We start from the raw sequence: 8,198 nt of genomic DNA on the forward strand, positions 1-8,198 counted from the left end.
CAGAGGACTTAGAGGTTTATGAGATTTTTTGAATGGTTACAATATTTGGGATGTTGCGTGAGACTTTTTTCTTCCATCCCAGTTTTATATTTTCAGACACAGGACATCTTTTCTCTGTGCTGTAACATACAGAAATACCACTAAGCATTTAAACAACCTTAACTGAATGCCCTGGATTTGGGGTGTTTGTTCTGGGGATGTTTGCAACGTGCTGCCAACGTGTGTGTTTGCTCCTGCCCGGACTTACTGATAAGTCCTCTTAACCCTCACCTAATTTCTGTCTTTGGGAACAAACAGGCAGCTTAATATTTCTGAGGGGAGGTTGTATATCTAGCGTCAGCAGCCACGATGGCTCCTGAGAGGGGTGGTATCAGCGGGGAGGCAGGTTGCAGCACCAGCAAGGTCACTCTGGGCAATAAAAATACCTGGGAAGAAAAATGCAGCCCAGACCTGCTGGGAGCTGTTTTCTGGTTCCCTGTATTTGCTTCTGGGGTTACCAGACCATGGTGGCTACTCTAAACTTGCAGTGCTGTGAGCAGGACCACGATGAGGCTGGGGGACACAGTCTGGAGCCCTCCTTTGCGCCCGATCCCCATGCTCGGTGCTGCCTGTCAACGAGATGCCTCTGACAACCTGGCATTGGCCAGCAGGAAACCTTAGGCAGAAAGATTTGGATGGGATTTAGGTTGCCCAAACACATCGCAGCATGCCAATGCCATCATGAAGGGATGGCTCTGGTTTGGTTGCAACAGGAGAATTCAGTGATAAAATCCAGTGGCTGGTAAAAATGCTACTGTGATGGTTAGACATGAGGTACAATGCTGCTCCCTTCACATGATGGATTGTCAAGAGCCAGGGCTACATGAGGTATGTTATTTCTCATCAGAGTTTTGCAAGATGAGGGAAATGTTTTGACTTACTTTAAAATAACAAAGGAGAATAATAATTAGAGTTTAATTTTATTAGCTAAATTTTAATTGAAATTTTTTGAAAGAAAAAAATTGGGGAAAAATTTCATCAAATTCTTCCAATTTGATACAGTCTTACCAATGACAACTGAGGCTTCAGTGGGCTTGGGGCAAGGTTCAGGCAAAAAAATTTTTCTCTCAAACAGAAACAACTGAAATTTTAATTTCAGTTTAACTACACCAGTGTTTACAAGAAGGGTTAAAATACCATAAAAAACATTTAGTGAAGCCAGTTTACTTCATGTCTGGCACCAGCAGTGTTTAAAACAAGACACTAAAAGTCCTTCCAAGAGGTCAACTACAAAATGGGTTGAGCACTGGAGGTGTGGTGCAAGGAGGGGAAGGGCTGGAGAAATGACACAAGTTTCCTCACTCCATGGGACAGACTCTTGCAACCTTCTTGTTACAACAGTGCTTTCTTGTGGCATATCCTCTTAGGACCGCTGAGGTCCTTCACAAACACTGGTGCCTCTTCGTGATACCCCACCAATGAGCAAAGGCACCATCTACGTTTTTAGAGCTGAGGGAACACAGGACAGGAGGAAGGGAGAAATGAGCAGACGGAGAGAGCTGACGCTGTGCCGCCCCACAGACCGGCTGAGTGAAGCCGCTGCCCTTGAGATGGGGATTTGAAGTAGACACATCTCTGGCAGGGAAAAAAAGATTTTGCACTTCGGGGAAAAAGGGCAAGAAACTCCCACAACAGACTGCCTGTTCACTGTCAAGAAATTCAGTGATGGAGGTAAATCTTAGAGAATCAAGGGAAAGATATTGAGATGGCCACATTAGGCCTGCAGGGCTAGCCTTTGGGGCTGATGGTCTCAAGGCCTCACCATCCTCTATCACTTTGTGATGTCAATTCTGCAAGAGTCCTGCTGCTGAAGCCAGCTCTACTAGTTCAGGGAGAGATAGGAACTATGAGGAAGTACTGGTTTTTCTTGTCATCTTGCAAACAGATAATCAACTTTGTCCACTGGGCCATCACATCAGCAGATCACAAAGGGACAGCTGGCATATGGAGTCACAGGTGAGCTGCTCATAGTGTCCTGCTAAAAAGAGAAGCTTAAGGGGGAGATGAACAAACCTCTCTCCTCAGACCCAGCATCTGAAAACTTATGAACAAGAAAAAAAACAGGCTTTGTTGCTAGAACCAATTCCAAAAGAGAGAGAGAAACTGGGGAGACACAAAAAATAAATGCATTCCTGTCCTCCTCTCATTCCTCTCTTTGCTCTGTTAATTTGTTATCTAGTCCTTCAAAATTGTGCGAACTAGGTAAATTCCTGAGCTGTTTTCTCACCACACTCCCCATTCTGCATGAGTCTTTTTTTGGTGGGGGGCAGCTGAGACAGGTCAGAAAGAAAGCTCTCTGCTTTGATGTCCTGATCTCTGGAGGAGCTGAAGCGACAGTGTAGACCCACACCTTTCATTCAAGAAGGCAGCTCTCAGAGCAGCGTGAGGGGCAGCAGCCTGGGCAGGAGAGGGGCTGCAGCGTTACCCTGGGAAGGGCAGGACCACCAAGACACCGTGTCCTGCCCATGTCTTTCCTGTGTGCAGTTCCTAACTTGGTGGCAGACCATGGAGGAGAGAAGGAGGAGGAAAGACTCTTTTTATGCTTAAATTTATCACTGTGGTGAAGCTGAGGGAGCAGGTGTTGTGTCCTTCAGCAGCCATGAACAGCATCTCACCTTCTTCCTGTCATCAGTTTTGAAAACTAGGCGTCTGCATCCTCAGGGACAGATTTCCAGTGCCTTTGACACTGGGCAAAGGTTGAAGCTAAGAGTGTCTGGTTCTTTAGGCCATCCAGACCTTAACTCCTGTGGATCTCACGTAGGTTAAGCCTGGTCTCATAATGGATCATTAAGGAATAATTGTGAATATTCTTCTGAAGTTGGTGGGTTCTTTTTCCCCCATTCATTACTGATTTGTGCTGTCAACCATAACCATAGCCTGCCATGGAGCAAGACCTTTTGAGGGCCACACTTCAGCACAGAGATGACTCACAAGCTGATACAGGTCGGATAAACTGGGTTCTCAGTGCAGAACCAGCCCTATTCCATGCCCTGCAAAGCTCTACCTGTTGCAGTTTCGTAGACTTGGTACTTCTGTTTCTGGGTGCATTTCATACCTATCTGGGCACATGAGCAAAAGCACGCGACGGTGGATGTCTTTGGCAGTGCAGGTGTGATCTGCATAGAGGTTCATCCTCCAGCAGGACTTTGAACTGCAAACGTCATCTGTGGCAGAGGATTTAGGTGCAGGGCTGATAGCAGCTGAGGTCAGGATATCAGTCTGGGTCAGACATTGCTACTAATAAAGGCTAAATCTACAACAGAAAAATGACATATTAAGCAGTTTCCAAAGGGGCCAGATAACCTAAGAAAGTATGTAACCTTTTATTACATTTATTTATTTTATTACAGAGTAACAAAGCACTGGAGTGACCTCCCACACTACCACAGGGCAGTAATTTATAGCATAGTCATTCATAAACTACATATATCATTGGGCCTTTTTTTCTATCAATCAATGTGGCCTAAAACCCACCGCTCATTGGTGGATTATTTCTCCATCAGTACTAGTGGAAAGCTTCTATCAGGAGTGTGGAGCTGAAAAGTTGCACAAGATACACAAGGGCTGCAGCTACGGGGGGGTTCCACGCTTGCACACTCAGGACAGCAGCTCTGCTGGAAGCTTGTGTAAAAACATTCCAGTTAGTTAACATTTCCCACCCACAGACCAAGTCTGTGTTATGTTTTATTTTGCCAGAGCTAATTCATCAATATCCAGACATACACTTGACATGACCCATCTTCTCCAAACTTTATACAAATAATATAATAAGTACCCTTCAAGTTGTTACATGGCATTCCTAGTTAGAGGATGCTGCTAGCACTGCTATACACAACACACAGACTGCAATCTTGTCTGGCCACAAAAGCAGGTTAGCCAAGCCTCAAAATACAATGTAAACAAACCACCTTCTATTAAAACCAGTGGTAAAAAGCCACCTCAATGCACTGGAAGCTCAGCAGCTATCTGAATGAATGTCACTGTTTGTGCTTGAGGAAGGAGACACAAGCAGGTAGAGAGGAGCTGCTCCAGCAGCGACCAAACCCTACCTGACTGTCATTTGTTTCCTCCCATGAGTTAATTTTCCACAGCAGTTTTCTTTCGGTTGTACTCCAGATGCACTAAGGCTTTTCTAACCATCCCCTGCCCTATCAGGAAAAAAAGTCCACTGCCTCTTATAAATGAATCAAATCCTACACAAGATTAAAGTCTGAAGACTATCTTGTTTGACAATTGGCTTTTCCATGGATTAGGATGTTCCTGACTGTCAGGTTTTGCTGTAAAAACAAAGTCATTTTTTCTTACAATTACATACCTCCGTATCTGTTTTACCTGCAGTGATCATGGCAATGGCAATTAATTAATTCACAGTAATAAAGCACAGTAATAAATCTCACTTACAGGAGCATATTAGCACATTTATTACAGCATATGTATTAGAAGCTGCAGGGAGCAGGGACATCTGTGGCAAGCTGAAATGCAAGTTTTTCCTGTGCCCTGATTACAAGTGAAGAACATGATGGTGCACCCACTGTGCACTATTGCACTTACCAACTTTTTTTTAAATGAATAGCTGTGTTACTGAGAGGAGAGAAGTTCATTTGGTTTGTGGGTGTGATGAGAACCATCAGCTACAAATTCAGACATCACCATAAATATATTTGAAGCATTTCAGATCCTGAAATGATCCTCAGGTCCTCTGATGTAGACAAAACTTTGTATCAAGCCACAGGGTTAGACTCTTATTTTCAGTCTCTGCTCAATACTGAAAGGAAGCTCACATAAAGCAGGTGCAGTGATGTAACCTGGTTATTCAGTTGGATCTGAGTAACCTGGGGAAAGGAGGTTAATACAATCGCAAACAATCAGTGGTTTATAGGAAACAGAAGTTACCAACTAGAGGTTTTGTTTCTCTTTTTTTTTTTCTTTTAAGGAAATGAGTTTTATGCAGTTGTGTCATCTTGTATCTCTTTCTTCCTATTTTCTTACCCCCAGCACTTTTTAAGCCATGAGCTAAGTTCAACTAAAATTGTATCAGCCATAGCATGGAGTTCTTGAAAAAACCTTTTTCTTTAATGTTTGATAACTTGATTAACAGGCCCTTGGGTTTTGGGCCAAATACAGAGCAGTGGACACTGTTGGTCTTCCATGGAGGTCACACAGTAGGACCAAAAGGCCAGAAAGTTCAAGAAAGTTTATTTTCTATTTCTTCCCTCTGCCATAGCTGGAGGGGGCTGATCGCCTTGCAGACAGCTGTACACCATAGAGTGTGCTTGCTGCTGGGACCCTGTCTAGAAAGAGGTCCCGGTGATTCAGCTTTAACCATCTACCTTATAGGCCTTTACATCTGAGATCCTGCAGTCATTTCCTCATGTAGTTGTGCTGCAGCACCAAGTGGACCAAGTCCTAGCAGTCCGTCCCACCCCAGAGCTGCCCAGATTTGGCAGGAGGTTGGACCCCAAGGGTCCTTCCAGACCAAGCCATGTCCCAGGCCAGGAGATGGGACCAGACAGAGAATTAGAAGGAGGCTAACACAGTTAGGGAAAGCCAAACAGTCCTAGCCTCATGGGATATACACCTTATCAGACTAACTTGATTTTTAGATTGGGTTTCTTTTTAGCAGGCTGGGTATTTGCAGCCACACTGTTGTATGCCTTTCTCTCCTCCCATATTATCTTCTTTCTTCCCAGAAATTTCTGACTACAAGCTCACTTCCCTCTAAAATCAACAGAGAGAAAAGAGCACATCTAGCATGCTGTTCATCTAACCTGTTTCAGATCGGCTCAAACGAAGACATACTGCTACCAGAGTTTTCCAACTGGTTTCCACCCCCTGGAAGCCCTTCCTGAGGGCACCACTTTACTAAAGACTCACATTACACGTGCCCTTACTTTTTCAGTGGAATGACCATGGTCTCCAACCTCACTTCCTGCTGCTTGTCCCTTTCCTTTTCATTGCTGATCATCTCAGCAAGGAAACTCAGTCATCTTTCAAAATACCTGCTTTCCTTAGTACAATCGACCAAGGGATGCAAAAAGGTCTGCCTCATACATGTAAGCTTGCTCCTTTCCAAACCTGCTTTCTCCCACTGGATCCTATGATCTTCAAGGGCTATGCCTACAGCTTGGGACATGAAGCTATTGCTCAGCTCTGGGATTGAGGAGCACAACAGGGTTGTGTTCCAGACCCACATCAAGGTGAGATCCAGCCATGCACACGAACCTCTGTACTTCTCATTTCTGTACAAGGAGCTTGGACAGGTAGCTTAATCTGGACAACCAGGAGAAAAGAGCCTGTACTTCAGGACAGAGACATTGAAATTTTTCTGCCCATGACGGGAAGTATGATAAATTTAAAATAGTCACCCATGATGGCTCACAGTGGCACTGTAAGGCAGGTAGGGCAACAAGTCAGCAAGACACTACCATGCTAGAGCAGAGCACAGACAAGAGCTGGGAGTTGGAGAGCAAGCAAACAGCTAAAAATGAAACATTGTTCAGCTGATTCTGCATTCCCATTTTACCCACCAAGTGGACTATTGGGAAGGGAAATTGCTGGTGCCATGTTCTTACTACTGCAGCTTGAAAGCAGATTGTAACTCAGCAGTTAAAGCTATGACAGCACTGTAGGACTGGGCAAAGGGGAAAACAATGCTCTTAAAAGGATAAAAAATTTTCTGAGGACATATCCGTAAGGCATGAAAATATGTGAAAGTTCTTCACTCTTCACCCAGCAGTCCTGAGCTTCCTCATTTTAAAATTAAAGTGAGCATAAAATCCCCTAAATGATTTCAGGCTTGTGGCTGTTAGCATGAGGTTGAGAAACTAGGAGAGGCTAATTCTATGGGAAACACAGGATACAGCTGGAGAAGTTCATTTATCCAGTGGTCTATGTTCCCTTTCATTGCCTTGCTTACCAGAACGTGACTCCCTAGAGAACCAAGACCAGTCATGTGCTTGTGTCAAAATGCTCGCATACAACAGGACAACTGTGAACTTGCAGCTTACCTTTGCTCATGTGTTAATTATGGGCCCTGTATACCAAGATTCGCCCTGATAGCAAGCATTGGTGGACAGGATGTGGTTCTTCCCTCAGTTCCTCCAGCGTGGACTTTCTGCCCACGCTTTCAAAGAAGATCCAACCCACAGACAGACAGACAGAGCTGCTATCTTATTGGCATGCATTAGCGGAACTAACCCAACAGCAGAAGTCCCCAGCTTGCGCAAGGCCTTGGCATGATAATCACGGCTAAGCAGAAGTATTTGCACAATTCTCAGTTATTATTTAATCCAACACCTAGGGCAAAATGTCAGGCTGTTGTCCCGCAAAGGTGCAGAGTGATGTCAAGGGCTGTAAAATTTCTTACTCGGGCTTTCTCCATTCAGGCTCAGAAAAAACACAAATAAAAACATGACACATATTCTGACAGAGCAGCTGAGTCTCAGCCTCCACTTTGAGCAGCACATGAGCAGGCACGTCTCTGCGTATTACTGTCTCTCTCGTCTTGATTAGGCAGGTTTCCTTCCAAAACAAAAGCTAACAATTTTGCTCGCCACATAAGAAATGAGACCTGGAGAGCCTGTTTCTTTCTCCACTCTTCTTTAAAACTTATTTCCAAGGACTAGCACATCTTCTCTTTGAAAAACATGCAGACTGACAGAAGTACAAAGGAAATATGGATTCATATATTTTCCCACAGTTACTCAGTAAACCCAGAAGTCTCTGGGGAGTTTCTTAAATACACACAACGCCCCCGAAGCTGTGCGTGCAGGTGTCCCCCAGGGGAATGGAGAGGAATACAGCTATCTCCTAAACAGAAAATTCCCAAGTATTTAGTCCTTGCATGGGCAGACAGCAAAGGAAAGCTCCTCGTACTAGAGCAGCCAAAGTTCCCGTAGCCATCTCCCACTGTCATCCCTCCCGACACACAGAGCCTTCATTTTCCTGAGGGTATGATGCTCTTCAGCAGCATTTGGATTGCTTCACCCATCAGATCACCTGGAGTTTCATCTGAGGCAAACCTGGCACGCTCCTGAAAGTTGTTCCCTCCGGAATATGAGAGCCACATGGCAGAGCCTGTTGTAGAAAGCAACCTCTAGAGAGCAAGTTATCCCATCCCAAACTAAAATCAGACAAACTGCAGCCTAGAAATGCCCATT

Source organism: Balearica regulorum, chromosome 1 (assembly GCF_011004875.1).
Source record: "Balearica regulorum gibbericeps isolate bBalReg1 chromosome 1, bBalReg1.pri, whole genome shotgun sequence".
In the NCBI taxonomy this organism is placed as follows: Eukaryota; Metazoa; Chordata; class Aves; order Gruiformes; family Gruidae; genus Balearica; species Balearica regulorum.